This window comes from Panicum hallii, chromosome 7 (genome assembly GCF_002211085.1).
Source record: "Panicum hallii strain FIL2 chromosome 7, PHallii_v3.1, whole genome shotgun sequence".
NCBI lineage: Eukaryota > Viridiplantae > Streptophyta > Magnoliopsida > Poales > Poaceae > Panicum > Panicum hallii.
In genome coordinates, this window is record NC_038048.1 from 33,885,264 (window position 1) to 33,905,029 (window position 19,766).

A 19,766-nucleotide genomic window follows, 5' to 3' on the forward strand; every position below is an offset into this window, starting at 1 on the left:
AGGTGAGGGTCTTCAAGCTAAACTGTTAAATTGTATGCTACCTACCCACGTACCTAGTGGCGGAGCTAGGATTTTAGACTAGGGCGGTCCAACTTAACTTAAATTTTTTGATAATTTAATACCTCTACTCTTTGTAAGAAAATTATGCAATATTTCAATCTACCACTTCAATACTGATATAAAATTCTAAAATCAAAATGTCATTAGTGGGCCTTGATTGGATTTCTAGGATGGGCCATGGCCCACAGGGACCGTCCTCTTGCTTTGCCCCTGCACCTACCTATGCTCGAAAGGGTTGAATTAATAAAATAAAAAGAAATCTAGTTTACAGCCTTCAACTTTCACAAAACTCTATTTTTCATCCTTCAACTACAAAGCCTGATAATGGTAGCCATCTAACTGCTGAAACTGGGCAAATTTAGCACCTTAGGTAGTTTCAAAGATGGTTTTCTATTTTATAAAAATTAAAAAACAAATTTAATTTATAAAATTTATAAATTATAAAAATATGAAACTGGTACCAATATTTTTCTAAAAATAAAACATATCTATTGGTACTCTACTTGTTAGTTATTTTGATCCAAGTTATTTCTATTTTTAGTATTTTTATGTTTACAATTATGCATATTATTTTTTAATAAATAAGATTCAAATGTAAAAGCTCTACGTAGTAGTTGCCTATTTCAACATTGTCCATGAGCTAGAGGAGTAGAAGTTCTGTTCCATATTGGATACATGAATCAGATAATAATCTATCACCTTTCTTTGTTCAAACAAATCATATGAACATGATGGACCTACAAAACTGGTAAGTCACTATGAAATAAATAACTGAATAATTAGATAACTGCAAATGCGCTAATTCAAAACCTCGGTCACATCCTAGAAACTTTGAACTTATTTTGCTTTTTCTTTTGCTCTGGGATCAAATTGTAGAAAAAAAGAATTAGTTTAGTGTGGCCCATGTGTAGCATTGAGCCTCTTGGGCAGCATAAATATAGTACTGTAACTTGGGAAATGTAGCTTGATGATGATGGATAAGGTAGTAAATGATTACAACATCCTAACTACCAGATATGCGCCAATACATTGTAATATGAGAAGACTCTTCTAAAAGAAATTTAACGGAAGGATAGGGAGCCACCCTTCAAATTCAGAATAAAGCTACCCATCCCCCAATCTTAACGGAAGGGGAGATGGTGATGATGGACAAGCCAGATCATTTTGGAGAAACGACAATCACTAAGACACTATCCCCTCTTTTTTTCGTGATGGGGCTCTTACCATGACGTAGAGCGCAGGAAGCTGAGTACGAGGACCAGAGTCGGCAGGACAAACTGTGAAGGTGGAGCAGACATGAGCCTTTATGCCTCAGTTAGCAAGCAAAAGACCAGGCGACGAGAGGACTCCCGAATTCAGCGACCAGCGAAGGCCAGAACTGGACTTCGATGGAGGACGCAAGCCAAGGTAAACTAATCTATACTATAAAAATTAAAAATAATTGAAAATGTTTTTCATCCATATTTGATTCTTTGTACTCCTCATGCTGGACCTATCAGGATCGAGACAGGTGGGTTGAAGAGTAGATCCATAAAAATCGCGTGTGGGAGAGTGTTTCTGCCCAAAACTTTTTTTTTCGCACCGTCTGCGGTTGTACCCGCCGGCCGTACCCGCGGTAACTATTTTTTCTTTTCCTCCTCTCGTCTCCCCACGATCCCGTTCCCGTTCTTTCATTTTTTTTGTCGCAGAACCGCCGCTGCGCACGCCGCGGCGACGATGGCGACCACGCCGGCCACGACCGTGGACAAGAACAGCACGCCGCCGAGCACGCTGCGGAGCACGACGTCCCTGGCGTCGCCCTCGGCGCCGCCGCCGCCGAACGCGAACGCGACGACGCTGGAGAGAACGTCGGGCGTGCCGTTGCCGAGCGACAGCCGACAGGAGCGTGACGCCCGCGATGGCCGGCGGCAGCCGCAGCGCCTCCGAGAGCCCCTCCAGCGACGCACAGAAGTACTGCGACGCCGTGTCGCCCAGGAGGTAGAAGACCACGAGCAGCCACAGCGCCAGCGCCGCGCCGCCCATCCACGGCGCACGCCCGAAGCCGCAGTAGAATGTAGAACAGGCGCAGGTAGTCGACGTAACCGGCCGGCGAACACGCCGGGTGCCGCGGCGACGACAGGTACCGGCACCGCGCGTCGTGGTCCGGCAGCGGCCGCAGCGCCATCTTGCAGCTCGCCCCCGGCTCCTCTTCGCCCAGCAAGGAAGGCGCCGTGATCGCGGGAGAATCGTCGTGCTGCGTGGCGGCCAGGAGGACGGAGAAGACGAGCACCAGGAAGACGCGCTCGCGACGGTGGCGGCGCCATTGCGCCGGTACTTGAGGAGCCTGTGCAAGAATGCCATGTGGGGCGGACAGTCAGGTAGCTAATAAGCGGCGTCTGGGAGGGACCCACGCGCGGACCTGCTCGGAGAAGAGATAATCACAGGGAGCAGGGAGGAAGAAATCGACCTGCGTATCCTTGTCCAAATCTCATCAGCGCCGAGCACGCCAAGCGAGAAGGCACGGACCGCGGTGAGTGGTGCTGCCATTCTTCCCCGCTAGCTGGTCCTTTCCGCTTCAAATCGAGCTCCCACGAAAAAAAAATCTGAGCTGGAATTGAACCAGGAAAAGATCGAGAGGAGCGTGAAGGAATCAATCCTCTTCTTCTTTTATTTTTTTCTTTCCTTTCGTGTCAACACGGTTAGCTTTTGCGGTTTTGCCGTGTGGTGGTGATGAGACGGCAAGGGGTGCTCCAGTTTGGGGAAACAAAATTGAGAGATGATTTGAGTACACGGTGTTTCACGCACTACTACGAAAACAGTTTTCAGGGTAAAAACGTATTTTTAGAGGCGAGCGCGATACACGTGCCGTCGCCGCACCGCGTTGCCCTGCCGCAGCCCCGTGCCGGCCGTTGCTACTCCGAGCCGCTACTGCTCCCCGCGGTGGTGCACGTGCCGCTGCCGCGCCACATGCCGGCCACTACTGCTCCCCCGCGCCCTCTCTGCCTCCTTCACCCGAAGCAGCGTCGGAGACCACGCCCTCTCCGCTGTGGCCTCCTCAAGCTGTGCATCGGCCTCACCCCTGGCGCCTTCTCCTGAGCCGCCTGCGCCTACGTGTCCTGGAGCCATCCCTGGATGGCGAAGCGGTGGAGCTAGCGTGCGCAAGGCGCGGGACCTGACGGCGGCTAGGCAGGCCGTCGCGCGCGGCAAGCAGGGGCGGGCGGAGAAGCAGCAGGGGATGGTGGCGCGGCAGAGCGGGCAGGAGGCGGCAGAGATAAGAAAGAGAGAGAGAGGCAGGGAGAAGATGGGGGCCAAGGAAGAGATAAGGAACAGAGAAAGATGGGGAGGAGATGGAAGCGGCGGGCATGGCGGTGTTGGGCCCGGTGATCCTCGCCTGACTTGCCCAATGGCCTCGCAACTTTGCCCAGCACGCGGATCACCACCTCCTGCTTGAGAGGACACCGTCCAAGCCTCCATTTTCAAGGCTCCTACAAATTTTATTTTTAGGGGCGGGTGACGTCCCCACCCGCCCTTACAAATGGATTTCTAGGAGCGGATGACGCCCCTACCCGCCCCTACGAATAATTTTTTTTTCTGAAATTTGTTTAAATGAAAACATATAGCAAAACATATAAAAAAGTGAAATTTTTACCATAAGCCTATTATAACATGTAGAACTTAAAAAAATATCAAAACCATATTTCAGCGTATATAATGGTTAAGAGTGTGAAACCATAATGTATAACTCACCCTCACTACTATCTCATACAAATCAAGGCTCTCTTTATGGTTTCCACACTCATAATCATGAAATATGCTTTTTAAATTTTTTTCTAGTTCTATAGATCACAATAGGCTTATGGTACAAATTTCAATTTTTGATACGTTTTGCTATTTTTCTGAATTAAAAGAATTTCTAAAATAAATTTAAAAATCATTTGTAGGGGTGGGTCACCCGCCCCTACAAATGCCATTTGTCGTAGGGGCGGGTCACGCTCTCACCCATCCCTGAAAATAGACCTATCTTTTAGGGGCGGTGAGGGGGTGACCTGCCCTACAAATAGTATTTTTAGGAGTGGGTCGGTTACTACAGTAACCCCGCTTTATTTGTAGCAATAGATTCTATTTTGATATGCCCTTGAAAAAGTCAGGACGTTGCTATAAATCTTTTTTTAATAGTGTCACTTGCCAATAGAGAGAGGAAATAGAGAAGGATATGAGAGGTGATAAAGAGTTCTCTTCTAACAGCCTTGGAACCTCTTATCGCCGCACATGGCGACCCTGACGGCCGTCGGCAGGCTAGGTACCTCCCGGAGGTAGAGAGGAAAGAAAGGGGTTAGGAGAGGCGGAGGTGAGGTAAAATCACCAGTGTAGGAGAGGTAACCGTATAGAATGCCAGTCCTTAAACCAAACACAGTACTATATCAGCTAGGCTTATATAAGTCAAACAACCAAATATAGGCTGTTTAGAGCATCTCCAAAAATCTTTTTAAAATCTACTCTTCAAATCATCATTTAAAGAATCATTTAAGTAAAAATCGGTTTCTATATCTTTATACTCTCCAATAGTTTTTCTATATTTTGTGCATAGTCTAGAGAGTAATTCTTGCTCTCCATCTTTAGCCAGTGAGAAATCCGAAATAGAGAAAGTCTATATTAGATATCCAATTGAAGAGACTGTTAGAGCTCAATTTTTAATCAAAATCTCTATTTCTAAACATATAAAGAGTTTCTTAAAGATATCGGAGATGCTTATATGTGAATTCAGGCTAAGTCTAGCCAGGCCTACGATCCTAACCAGGCTAGACTTTAGTTGAATAACCAAACACATCCTATGCAACAGTTGTCGCATGGAGACCCATCGTGAGTGGTGGCTTTATTTTTCATTTTGTTTCGTGTCAATTTTTTGTTGTACAACTTAATTGCGTACAAATTTGTTATCCAAGTTTTGCCGTACAAATTTGATACATTTAGTCTCTAATTTATTACATAGAAACTTTTTTACAAAAAACATTGTTCTACAAAAATGTTGCATTTCAGTCTCTTAAATTTTGTTCGGGAATGGCTCGTTTTTTCAAATTTTTGTTGCACAAACTTGTTGTATATAAATTTTGTTACACAAACTATTTTATAGAAATTTTTGCTTCAAAATATTTGTGACATATTTTTTCTGTACAAACTTTTGCTTCAAAATATTTGTTACACATTTTTTTCTTCACAAACTTTTGCTTCAAAATTTTGTTAAACAAGTTTTTTCTACGAATTTTCTGCTTCAAAAGTTTGTTTATATAATTTCATTCCCAAATAAATTCAAAATCCAGAAAGGGAATGAAATCCGGTCTATCTCACGCGTAAAGCATTGGGCTGGTTAGGCGAATGGCGGATCGGGGGAAAACAACGTGTTTCCTAAAAAGGGAAAGGGCAGAAAAAAAAATCCTTAAATGAAAGTGGGCTTATGTCTGAAATTGATTGTTGGGAAGGATCCTGACGCGCGCACGCTAATTAGAAAGCCGCTGCCGCCAGCTCCTGCCCATCGGACCATCCTCGCCGCCCCGCGTCTGGATTGCATCCATGGCCACCCCTCCGCGCCCAGCACGAAATGCCTGGACCACCGCAGGAGGCCGCCGCTGCCGGGAAGCCGGAGTAGCCGGCGGCACCCGTGGAAAAGCCGGCGTGGCCGGAGAGGCACTCCCGCTCGTCGCGCGCCGACTCTGGCGGAGCTTCACGAACAGGACGTGAGGGGAGCAAGTTGTCGCTGGTTGGCCCGCCTGGCTCCCCGTCGCTGCCGGCGAGGCCATCGACGAATGGACCCGTGCCACGCCGATTCGTTCGAGAGTATCATAGTTATAATGTTTTTAGATCGTTAAATCTTTTTGGCACGTGCATGCCGTACGTACACTTTGCTAGTGAGGAAAAAGAAAAGAAAAAGCTATTGAAGGATGTGTATCGCCGCAACCTACTCTCGGAGAGGCGCCTTGCATTTTGTTTTTTGATAGATCTCGAAAAAATCTACTATGCCCTTGAATATTCTCAGCATATAGCTATCAGAAGGGTAAATTGATGTCAGCAGGCAAGGGATGCTACCGAGCTTTTGTGACCCGTTCTTTCTGGAGTGAATTTTTCTGAATTGATCCGTTTATTTCCATCTCATGGCTTGTTAATAAAAAAAATGCATATCCCAACCCTCAATGCATTTAGAAGCAGCAAGGTATTTCTGGGTATGTTTCAGAATAGTACCTATTCGCGACACACATGTATGCGGGCCCCACCAAACAGTGCTCCGCGCCCCTTACACGCCCTCCCCAGATTCCGTTCTCTTTCACGTTCCCCCCTCCTCGTGTTCTCTCCGAGAAATAACGTTTTCTTTTTTCCCACTTACTTTTGCTTTTCCAATTCTTGTGCTTCGAATTTTGTATTTAGTTTTCTTTTCTCGTATTTTGTTTCAAAAACTTGTTCGTGCATGTTCATAAATTTTATGGATAAGTTTGGTTCTTGAAATTTTATTAAAAAATTGGGCTTCCAAATTCTTTGAGCCTAATTTTTCTGGCCGAATTTGTGTTTCCAAAAGTTTTTACATGGTTCCGTTTACATAAATTTATTGTGGCAGAACCAACCTGAATTATACCGACTCAAGTGCGCGAGTCCTTAATGCAGGGCTACCTCGCACTTCAAACGGTATAAAACTATTGGTCTGTCGGGTAACGTCCCGATGAACCACCGAACGCAGGATCTAACAAGGTACCTCACACGAAGGTGAGTCCAGAGATACAATGCCCAAAATAATTTACACCACAGGCAGTTATATTACAAAAATATACAAAATAACATTTGTTCTTACAGAAGAGAGTTTATTACATCACAAGTTCGAGTTTCTGATTAAAGCAGCGGAATTTGAAAAGCGGAGTTATTATACATGGCGTCATTACAGATATTATGCTAGCCCTGGCATAATATCACTCGGCGGGGTCTGTGTTGGCCGGGGACGGATCCCATTCCACGGACCAACCATCAGGCAAAGGGTAAGGCCACGGGGTAATGAACGCGGGCTCCTCAGAAGGATTACCTGGAGTAAATAAATGAAAGCAAGGCTGAGTATACTAATACTCAGCAAGACTTACCCGGAATTGGGTATATCTTAGCCCATAACTAGACTCATGCTGGCTTTTAGCTTTGGGTAGGGTTTTCAGCTGAAAAGCAACAAAGAGTAGATCCTTATTTTCAATTTTTAGCTTTCAGGTTCTAGTTGAATTAACCATTCTAAGTAAGTACCTATAACTATCCAAACATGGTAGAATCTTTTCTCAAACATCATCTTTAATAATCACATGATTACTCTTGTTACTCTATGTGATAAAGGGGATAAGCAGTCTCATACATCGTGAGAGGCGGACGATTCTGAATCGAGATTCAACCCTTGCAAGGTAAACCTAACACACACGCTTGGAACACCACAGGGTAATTCCGAAGCAACCGTTTGCCTTTCATTCCGACTCGTGGATCAGATCCACCACAAGCGACTGCAGGTCATACGCACATCAAAAGTGCAGGACGTACGTCTGTAGCGCGACTACAATCCCCGTACTCCTGGTTGCCCAGCAACACGTATGCCTACACGTCGAATCGAGTAACAGGAAAAACCAAAATACGAGTGGTGGGGGGTATGTCCACTCCTCGGGCCGATTGGTTACTAGGCTTACCGCTTACCATATTTCACGGCATGTGGCTAGTACTTTCAAACGCTTAGCCACCGCTACCACACACTGCGACCTTATCAATTCCACAACACAGACGGGGTATCATCTCAACTATGATACCTCATAAAACTCCCGTCCGGCATCCTTATAGTGATAGCAGGAATGTAAACATTACAATTCCTATATCGCGCGAGTGACAGGAAATCACTCGACTTCTACCGGTCCTATAAGCAGAGCAGCTAGTCGGACTCCAGTTCTAGTATTCATTACATTGGTTCCTAGAGTGATGCAACTAAGTTTTCAAACAACTCCTAAGAACCTAATGCATAAAGAGATATATATAAATAATATAGGTTGCAGTGTAATAAGATAGGGGTTATGTCCGGGGCTTGCCTTCGCTGGTGGGGTTGGGGTTAGTCAAAATATTTTCTTCCGATCCTTGGTTCGGGGCTTCAGAGAAATCCGTAACAAGAGTTCCGGGGTCTTCCAAACAAACTTCTTCTTGTTCTGGGATCAGCTGATAATCCCCGTCAGCGAGAGTGGTCGAGTCTACATGAGATGCAAATTACAAGTTATGGAATGCCTTTACTTTTACTTTACTTCCCGATAAAGTTGCAATCCAATATAAATAACATTTTATTTTGATGTATTTCCTAATTACCCTGTACTGGGCAGTCATTTATTGAGCATTAATAAGTTTACTTAGATTCATTAAACAACAAATTTAGCTAGATTAAGTATTCAATTAGTACCATGGGGCAACAGGTGGTGTAGTTCCTATTTACACTTATACTAAAGAGCTTTATATATTGATTTCACAATTTATTTGAATTTTAAGCTACCATTACCTTATAAACCAAACATATTATCTTTATGAGTTAACATCTAATTCTTAGTTGAAAATTTAATAATATGTTGCATTAATACAAAACAGAATATTAATATATTTTTCATGATTTTTGAATATATGAAAGTGTGTTTATTGATTATATTATGTAAACTACACATTATTTCTACCAAAATCTATACAATAAGAAAATATTACTGGAGTACAAGATTAATTATTTTTCTTCATTTCTACATGTTAAGAGAAAATTATTGGCACTGGTTTTACTAATTTATCATTTTTCTATGAATTACTATGTAATTCTTAAGTCTACAAGCAATCAACTTTGATATTTAAATTAAGTCATTAATTATTCAAAAACTGAAGTAGACCCTTAAAACAAAGTTACAGATCTTTGTCTAAAGATTCCAACAAAATTTAGTTTACCATTTTATGATTTTTCCTTAAAGAGATATGGTATTTCTAAGTTAACAGCAAAAATTACATAAGGAGGTCCTTGGCTACTATTCCACTGAGTCTAGGGCTTTGCAAGAAACCCCCTGGGTTTCTTTTCCTTCTAACCCGAGGTCCCTGGGCTGGGAACCGAGCAGAGCAGAGCAGTGACGGCCGTGTTCCGGCGACGGTGGTCGCCGGCGGCGAGGTCCAAGGGCAGGAATCGGGTCAGGGGCTTACTGCGGTCGTGTTGAGCTACGTGTCGTGGACGAGGACGGCCGGAACAGTGAAGTTCGACTTGAGCCCGAGGTGACGGCGGAGGGGCCAACGGCGACGAGGGTGCTCCGGCGATGAACGTCGGCCAACAACCTGCGCACGAGAACCAGTGAGTCGTGGGGAACGTGCACGTGTCATCAATTGGATGAATTCATGCTGGATCGAGGGAGTTCGACGGAGACCGAGGCGGCGGCGGCGAGGATGAACGCCGGCGAGCGTCGGGGAGGCGCTGTGGTGCACCAGAGGGTCAAGGGATGGGTCGGATAGCTTCAGGGGGATGATGTGGTTCTGTTAAGGGTGATGTGGTGGCTCGGGAGTACCTGCAACGAGCTACCCACGGTGAGGCCGAGGGCGGCGGCGGATGGCGATCGTCGGCGACGAGGTTTCAACAGAAATTGGAGGACCACGAGTGGTCGGGGAGCACCAATGGACTACGGGTAAACTTGTGCAAGTGCTGGCTGGGGCGGAGGTGGTCCGGTGTGGGCTGTCCACGGGCGGGTGGTGCACGGCCGGAGAAGAAGAGGACGACGGCGACGGAATGCAGCTCGGTCACTGGGAATTGGGCGCTGGGGTTAGCAAAACAGCAAATGAGTGTGGGTGTGGTGCTGCTGCGCGCGAGAGAGAGGGAGTTAAGGCACTGCAGCGAGCTGTCCACGACGGCGAGGAGGTGGCGGCCGGAGATGGCTCGGGCACGTCGTGGCGCGCGTGGGAGAAGCCACCAGGGGAGAGGAAAGAAGTCGAGACCGGGAGGGGAGGACGCGTGGATGAGTTCTGCAGCTGGAGGTGGCGCTCGGGGCGCGGGATCGACGGCGAGCGGCGGTGGCAGGAGCGGCGCAGAAGGGGGAAGCGGCGCGGCCAGAGGAGGAAGAAGCAGAGAGATGTCAGGAGGACCTGTTCATAATTTCTAAAAATTCAGGGACCCCTCTGTAAACTAAAGTTTTCCCACTGCCACAAAGGTCAAATGAAAAAGTGCTCTACATGAAAGTTGTAGAGAATTTTAAACCCTACAAGATTGCTTTAAGGTTCAAGTTCAAAATCTCAAAGAATAAAGTTTCATTTTAAACTTTAGAGCACCATTCAAATTATACACTTTGTCTTGTAATTCAAACAATTTGCTTTAATGCTTAGGGTCTTTTTGCAAGTTTTCCTGCAGTCATCATTACTAGCTCTTCTTACACTTTAGTCCTTAGGTAAAACTAAGTTTTACTTTTATCTTTTTACCATTTCACATGTAAGTCCTTATATGTTTGTATTAATTACATAAAGGTCCTTAATTTTATATAAAGCCTATTTCCCTTTGTTTTTATTTAACCTTTGCTCTTTTCTTTACTATAACCATCTGAAATTTGACATTTAAGAACATTTTCACATACTTGCACATGAGACTTTATAAAACTTATAATTTACAAATATACTCTTATGCTTTGTACAACTTGTATACATTATTCTACTTACATATAATATACCCAAATTTAGTATCTAGTTGTCTAACTACCTGGATATCACAGCCTTCCCCGCTTAAAAAGAATCTCGTCCCGAGATTCCGAAGCTGAACAGAATTGAATGATTAGATTTGGGGATTGGCTTGAAGGAAGTCTGGAAAATTCCGTTGAAGATAAGACTCAGTCTCCCAAGTCGCTTCTTCTTCGGTGTGATGATCCCACAAGATCTTGTACATCTTAACTGCCCTTCTTCTGGTGAACCTTTCCTTAGTATCCAGAATTCGAAGAGGTTGTTCAATGTACGACAAATCAGGTTCTATCTCAAGGGTACTTGTCTCAACGATTTCTGTGGGTACTTTGACACACTTCTTAAGTTGAGAGATGTGAAAGACATCGTGAATAGCTGCCCATTGAGATGGAAGACGAAGTTTGTAAGCCACTGGGCCACAAACATCAAGAATTTCAAAGGGTCCGACATACCGAGGTGCTAACTTCCCCTTTATGCCAAAGCGTTGGACGCCTTTGGTAGGTGATACTCGGAGATAGACAAAATCTCCTATCTGGAATTGCAGAGGTTTTCTTCTCTTATCTGCATAACTCTTTTGTCTAGACTGAGCGGTTTTAAGATTAGATTGAATAACCTTAACCTTATCTTCGGCTTCAACAACTAGGTCTGGTCCAAAGATTTTGCGTTCACCGGTCTCAGACCAACTTAAAGGAGTTCGGCATCTGCGACCGTATAACGCTTCGAAAGGAGCCATTTGAAGACTAGCTTGGTAACTGTTGTTGTAAGCAAATTCAGCTAGACCAAGACACTTGTCCCAACTTGTACCATAATGAATAATACAAGCTCGAAGCATGTCTTCAAGAATCTGGTTAACTCGCTCAGTTTGCCCATCAGTCTGGGGGTGATATGCAGAGCTTCGAATCAATTTGGTTCCTAGAGCTGATTGTAGCTGCTCCCAGAACCGTGCAATAAATTGGGGTCCACGATCAGATATGATAGTTTTCGGAACCCCATGCAATCGAACGATTTGTTCCAGATAGACTTCAGCATACTTCTTAGCAGAGTAAGTGGTATGTACCGGAAGAAAATGAGCTGTTTTTGTGAGTCTATCGATGATTACCCATATGGAGTCATGTTTTTGGGATGTGTTGGGAAGACCAACAATGAAATCCATGCTAATGTCTTCCCATTTCCATGACGGAATGGGTAATGGCTGAAGTGTACCAGAAGCCTTGAGATGACTGGCTTTGACTCTCTGGCATGTATCGCACTCAGACACATATTTGGCAATTTCTCTCTTCATTCTGGTCCACCAAAAATGTTGCCGAAGATCGTGATACATCTTGGTGCTACCAGGATGAATAGAGAATTTGGACAAATGTGCTTCGTCGAGGATTTGCTTACGAAGTTGATGATCCTTAGGCACAACAAGTCGATTGTTGAACCATAGAACTTCTTGACGATCAGTGTGAAAACACCGATACTTAACTTCTCCCTGGGATAGCTTGGATTTAATTATTTTGACACCCTCATCATGTAGCTGCGACATGACGATTTCATCCCGCAAAGTAGACTCAACGGAGATCAAGTTTAAACTACCTTGGGGAATGATCTCAAGATTGAGGCTCCGCATTTGATGGCAAAGAGTGTCATCAAAGGTGGATATGGTTAAACAGTGACAATGTGACTTGCGGCTAAGTGCATCCGCAACCACATTAGCTTTGCCTGGATGATAGTGTACTTCAAGGTCATAATCCTTGATTAACTCTAGCCAACGCCTTTGCCTCATATTTAAATCCGTCTGAGTGAAAATATACTTGAGGCTCTTATGGTCAGTGTAAATGTTACACTTAGCGCCCATAAGATGATGTCTCCAGATCTTGAGAGCATGAATGACTGCTGCCAATTCAAGATCATGTGTTGGATAATTTTGCTCATGAGTCCGAAGCGCTCGGGATGCATAAGCAATAACCCGGTTGTTTTGCATAAGAACACAACCAAGGCCAATTCCGGAAGCGTCGCAGTAGACATCAAAAGGCTGATTACTATCTGGCTGAGCTAGTACTGGAGCAGTCGTCAGAAGTTTTCTCAAGGCGTGAAATGCTTCCTCACACCTAGCATCCCAATGGAATTTAACTTCTTTCTTGAGTAGCTCGGTCATGGGTTTAGCTATCTTGGAGAAATCTGGAATGAATCGGCGATAATATCCTGCCAATCCAAGAAAACTCCGTATTTGATGGACTGAAGTGGGAGGGTTCCAGTCCATAACTTCTTGAACTTTGGTTGGATCAACCGATATGCCTTGACTAGAAATAGTATGTCCCAAAAATTTCACACTATCTAGCCAGAATTCACATTTGGAAAATTTGGCATAAAGGCGATGATCCCGTAATCGTTGAAGAACGACACGTAAATGATTAGCATGGTCTTCTTTGGTTCTGGAGTAGATCAGAATATCATCGATGAAGACCACAACAAATTTATCGAGCTCCGGCATAAATACGGAATTCATAAGATACATGAAATATGCCGGTGCATTAGTAAGTCCAAATGACATAACCAGATATTCATAAAGTCCATATCTGGTTGAGAAAGCCGTTTTTGGAATATCACAAGGCCTGATCTTGATTTGATGATAACCAGAGCGTAAATCAATCTTAGAAAAGACTCTTGCTCCAGCTAGTTGATCAAACAAGATATCAATGCGGGGAAGAGGATACTTATTTTTGATAGTAACCGCATTGAGTGGACGGTAGTCGACACATAGCCTTAGACTATCGTCTTTCTTCTTGACAAAGAGAGCAGAACAACCCCAAGGTGAAGCACTGGGGCGGATATAACCTTTATCAAGAAGATCTTGCAACTGAATTTTCAGTTCTGCCAATTCGTTTGGAGGCATACGATACGCCCTTTTTGAAATTGGGGCAGTGCCAGGTTGAAGTTCAATAATGAACTCGATGTCTCTATCTGGTGGCATTCCAGGCAAATCGTCTGGAAAGACATCTAAAAATTCACATACTATCGGAATATCCTTAATTTTGATATCTGTGATAGCATATGTGCAGGGGTGCAGATACTCTGGCTGGGGCAGATAAAGAGTGGTAATCCCATAGTATGGTGAATTGATTTCAACCACTCGGAAACAGATATCTAACCGGACTTGATGCTTAGTCATCCAGTCGGTCCCAAGTATAATATCAATACCCTCCAATTGTACTAAAACCAAATCAGTTTTAATTTCAATGCTTCCTAACTGAATTGGTACACTTTTAATTATTTCATTGGAGGTGATTTTTCCTCCAGGGGTAGAAATCATATATGACCCCTGGGTAGGACAAGATTCAAATCCTAGTCGGGTTCCACAGTTGTTACTAATAAAACTATGTGTTGCTCCAGAGTCAAATAAAGTAACAACTGGTTGGTGGTGAATAGAAAATGTACCCGACATTACAGGAGCTCCATCTGGAAGTTCCGCAAGAGTGGTGAAGTTAATTCGTCCTTGTCGGACCTGCATCACCGGCTTCTTGCCCTTGTTCTGATTTCCCTGGGTGGAGCTCTGCCCTTGATTAGGTTTCTTAGGCCGCGGGCAATCTCGGATGAAATGGTCCGCACTTCCGCAATTGTAGCAGCGATAGTTGCTGCCTTTCTGTGGCACTTGCTGAATATTTGGCCGTGGGCCAGATTGTTGTGCTTGTTGCGGGGGCATAGGAGGTCTGAACCTTCCTTGCTGCTGAGTCGTCCTAAAAACCAATCTTCCCGTAGGGGCATTGCGTTGTGGTGCTCTGGGCGGCGTATTGGGAACAACCCGATACCTCGGTGGTTGTGCACTCGAGGTCCCAGCAGGGTTCTTCCGCTTCTTCTCGGCAGAATGCGCCACAATGCAGTCTTCTTGAGTTAAGGCCATGTTAACCAACTCACTGAAAGTAGTAGGCCTCACAAGGTTCAGGCGTTCCTTGAGTTTGGTGTTCAGGCCTCGGCGAAAACGGTCTTGTTTCTTGGTATCATTATCTGCGTGATACCCTGCATACTGGCACAGATGATTGAAATTCTGTGCGTACTGCAGAACTGTATTGGCACCTTGGGTAAGAGCCAGGAACTCATTAAGCTTTCGCTCCAACAATCCTGCGGGAATATAGTGCGCTCTGAAAGCGACCCGGAATTCATCCCATGTGATGACATGCCCTGCAGGTTGCATGGCATAAAAATTGTCCCACCAGATTCTAGCAGCACCACGAAGTTGTTGAGCAGCAAAAGAAGCCTTGCTAGAATCTGCACATGGTATGGTCAGGAGAGCGAACTTCGATTCAATGATGTGGAGCCAGGCATCAGCATCCAATGGTTCCTCGGCCTTACTGAAGAAAGGCGGTTGGGTACTGAGGAAATCCTGGTAACTAGCCACAGGAGGATTACGATCATCCCGGCCTCCTCGGAATTGATGCTGCTGATTCTGCTGTGCTTGAACCAGCAAATTAAGCAATTCTGTTTGCCGAGCCATGACTTCGGCAAGGTTGGGAGGAGGTGGTGGTGGTTGCTGAGAACCACTGGCCTGGTCAGCCCTAAAACCCTCCGGGTTTCCTCGTGTAGCACCGACCATCTGAAATAAAGGAGATGTCCATTATTAACCATATATCCTTACTCCCAATTTCAGAAGACATAAACAATGCATATATTCCGCACAATCATCTCATCTCAGAATTAAAGATAATGAACAAGATGATAAAACCGGAAATTATACTACATTGCTGACTCAGATAGTTTCCACTTCGCATGGAAGTTCACTACATAGGCCATCTATGTTACATCAAATGGCGCGGGGTTTGACTACTTAAACTATTACATTCCCTTAGATTACATTTTGAAAGTTGACGATTTACTAAAAATCGTCGAAATTTCCTACAGAAGACTGACTACCAGATAGGGAGTGATGGGGACTAAGAACAGGATCCCCATGCTCAGAATCAATCTCTGAAATACCCTCAATTTCCTCTGGGTCTTCTTCTTCCTCCTCTTCAGGTACTATGGGTATAGCGGGAAGTATCGGTTGCTGCTGCAATTCCTCAATGTGAGCTTGGGCATCATCAGCCACAAGTATCAGATCATGAATTTGTGCCTGTAGAAACTCAATAACAGTGTCACGCTGAGTGATAGTATGATCACTCTCATTGATCTGATCTTCACGATGGAGGATTGTCTCATCTCTTGCTGCAATAACTTCATCCTTCTGGGTTACCAAAGCTTGTAACTCTTCTATTTGGGTCATTCGGTGATCAGCATTCCGATAGTGGCCTTGAGCCACACCGGTTATCTGATTTACCCCATGACGCAGTAGCTTTTGGTAACGGTATTGCACATCCATAAACCTGGTAACAATACGGACGGTTTCTTCAGCTACATCTCCTAACAAATGACCAAAATGGTCTGTCCGAACATCCCAGTCCGAATTACTCGGGTCTATGGTAGGAAATAACCCAATAGGATATGCAGCAACTTCAATCGGATGTTGATTGCAGAAGAGTTTGATTCCTTCTAAAGCAGCAGTTTCAAGAGTATCCACTAGACGATATCCAACCACTTCCACTTCTATGGAAGGCCATAAGGAGCGGAAAGGGTGTTGAGGAATTATCATCTTAACCCTGCAGCGGAAAACTCCTTCTTCAAGAGATTCTACCCCATCATACAGAGGAGGCTCGGTATAATGAAACATACTCAAGGATTCCCACAAAAGACGAGGAAACCCTTCCCAATGTAAACCATTGGTGTGGAAGTGCCCCTCCTGATCCCAAAAGGTACTAGTAGGAGCAGCCATCTGCGACAACAATGCAAATGGTAAGATATTTTTACCCTGTTGAGAAAATTTACAAGGTAAAATTGGATTAAGATAGCTGATTCTGATAACAGCAAAGGCTGGAAATCAGATGGATGCCTAAGATACCCAACTAAGATTCTTACTTACCCAAACTAAGAAAAACCAACATGTTGCCCATTTCTTAGGAAGCATTAAACATTCATTTTGGTTGATTAGTGGATTATGCATGCACGCACTAATCGTCCTCTCAACCAAAAATAACTGCCAAGTAATCTTGGTCTTACGTGGTTAGTTACGGTGGCACAATATAAATACGTCTCTCACTATTAACTAGTCGATAAGCCCTATCCGTCCTAGTTTCGGAATCGTGGTTAGTGTACCTGCAGAAAACCACAATGCATATATATATAACCAATGAACCTTTCATGCCAGCATGTCATGAAAGCGTCCCCATTCATTACTGCTCACTATAGAAACAGCATCTGTACAATTACCGCCGTACAGACAACGTTTAACATACGTTATGACATAACGTATTCACGGGGTACCGCAAAATGCGGGGGTATGAACAGCGATCGCCATACCCTGCGCCGAACCATATACTCCCAATGTAGTCAACTGAAATTGGTACATTGGCAGCATCTCAAGTAGGCCACTGCTTGAGAAACAGCGTTCGGTTCGCATCACCGACAGGAAGGCCAAGCTCCCTCAGTTGGCTGAGGATTCTTACCTTCTTACCTCCCGATCGAAGATGTCGTTACAGAAAGTAAAGTTGGGTTGTGCATAAATTTAAGTTTCAACAGAAAAGTAATGCTGGAAGTCAGAATTATATATATATATATTACAGCCACCTGTAATTCCCCTAATAACATTACCCTAGGGCTTACGTACTATACATAATCCTTAACGAACCACCGTAGTTCACAAATACTTGATTAATCAATTTTTATACTAAAAATTACTTTTTAAGGCTAATTATATCTCCAGGGTACACTTGTTAGCTCTGATACCAGCTGTGGCAGAACCAACCTGAATTATACCGACTCAAGTGCGCGAGTCCTTAATGCAGGGCTACCTCGCACTTCAAACGGTATAAAACTATTGGTCTGTCGGGTAACGTCCCGATGAACCACCGAACGCAGGATCTAACAAGGTACCTCACACGAAGGTGAGTCCAGAGATACAATGCCCAAAATAATTTACACCACAGGCAGTTATATTACAAAAATATACAAAATAACATTTGTTCTTACAGAAGAGAGTTTATTACATCACAAGTTCGAGTTTCTGATTAAAGCAGCGGAATTTGAAAAGCGGAGTTATTATACATGGCGTCATTACAGATATTATGCTAGCCCTGGCATAATATCACTCGGCGGGGTCTGTGTTGGCCGGGGACGGATCCCATTCCACGGACCAACCATCAGGCAAAGGGTAAGGCCACGGGGTAATGAACGCGGGCTCCTCAGAAGGATTACCTGGAGTAAATAAATGAAAGCAAGGCTGAGTATACTAATACTCAGCAAGACTTACCCGGAATTGGGTATATCTTAGCCCATAACTAGACTCATGCTGGCTTTTAGCTTTGGGTAGGGTTTTCAGCTGAAAAGCAACAAAGAGTAGATCCTTATTTTCAATTTTTAGCTTTCAGGTTCTAGTTGAATTAACCATTCTAAGTAAGCACCTATAACTATCCAAACATGGTAGAATCTTTTCTCAAACATCATCTTTAATAATCACATGATTACTCTTGTTACTCTATGTGATAAAGGGGATAAGCAGTCTCATACATCGTGAGAGGCGGACGATTCTGAATCGAGATTCAACCCTTGCAAGGTAAACCTAACACACACGCTTGGAACACCACAGGGTAATTCCGAAGCAACCGTTTGCCTTTCATTCCGACTCGTGGATCAGATCCACCACAAGCGACTGCAGGTCATACGCACATCAAAAGTGCAGGACGTACGTCTGTAGCGCGACTACAATCCCCGTACTCCTGGTTGCCCAGCAACACGTATGCCTACACGTCGAATCGAGTAACAGGAAAAACCAAAATACGAGTGGTGGGGGGTATGTCCACTCCTCGGGCCGATTGGTTACTAGGCTTACCGCTTACCATATTTCACGGCATGTGGCTAGTACTTTCAAACGCTTAGCCACCGCTACCACACACTGCGACCTTATCAATTCCACAACACAGACGGGGTATCATCTCAACTATGATACCTCATAAAACTCCCGTCCGGCATCCTTATAGTGATAGCAGGAATGTAAACATTACAATTCCTATATCGCGCGAGTGACAGGAAATCACTCGACTTCTACCGGTCCTATAAGCAGAGCAGCTAGTCGGACTCCAGTTCTAGTATTCATTACATTGGTTCCTAGAGTGATGCAACTAAGTTTTCAAACAACTCCTAAGAACCTAATGCATAAAGAGATATATATAAATAATATAGGTTGCAGTGTAATAAGATAGGGGTTATGTCCGGGGCTTGCCTTCGCTGGTGGGGTTGGGGTTAGTCAAAATATTTTCTTCCGATCCTTGGTTCGGGGCTTCAGAGAAATCCGTAACAAGAGTTCCGGGGTCTTCCAAACAAACTTCTTCTTGTTCTGGGATCAGCTGATAATCCCCGTCAGCGAGAGTGGTCGAGTCTACATGAGATGCAAATTACAAGTTATGGAATGCCTTTACTTTTACTTTACTTCCCGATAAAGTTGCAATCCAATATAAATAACATTTTATTTTGATGTATTTCCTAATTACCCTGTACTGGGCAGTCATTTATTGAGCATTAATAAGTTTACTTAGATTCATTAAACAACAAATTTAGCTAGATTAAGTATTCAATTAGTACCATGGGGCAACAGGTGGTGTAGTTCCTATTTACACTTATACTAAAGAGCTTTATATATTGATTTCACAATTTATTTGAATTTTAAGCTACCATTACCTTATAAACCAAACATATTATCTTTATGAGTTAACATCTAATTCTTAGTTGAAAATTTAATAATATGTTGCATTAATACAAAACAGAACATTAATATATTTTTCATGATTTTTGAATATATGAAAGTGTGTTTATTGATTATATTATGTAAACTACACATTATTTCTACCAAAATCTATACAATAAGAAAATATTACTGGAGTACAATATTAATTATTTTTCTTCATTTCTACATGTTAAAAGAAAATTATTGGCACTGGTTTTACTAA

At 43.8% G+C, this 19,766-nt stretch overlaps 1 pseudogene; it reads right to left on the reverse strand.

The window, feature by feature from the left end:
- Window positions 1-1,730: 1,730 nt before the first annotated feature.
- Window positions 1,731-2,586, reverse strand: LOC112900681 (annotated as a pseudogene).
- Window positions 2,587-19,766: the final 17,180 nt, after the last annotated feature.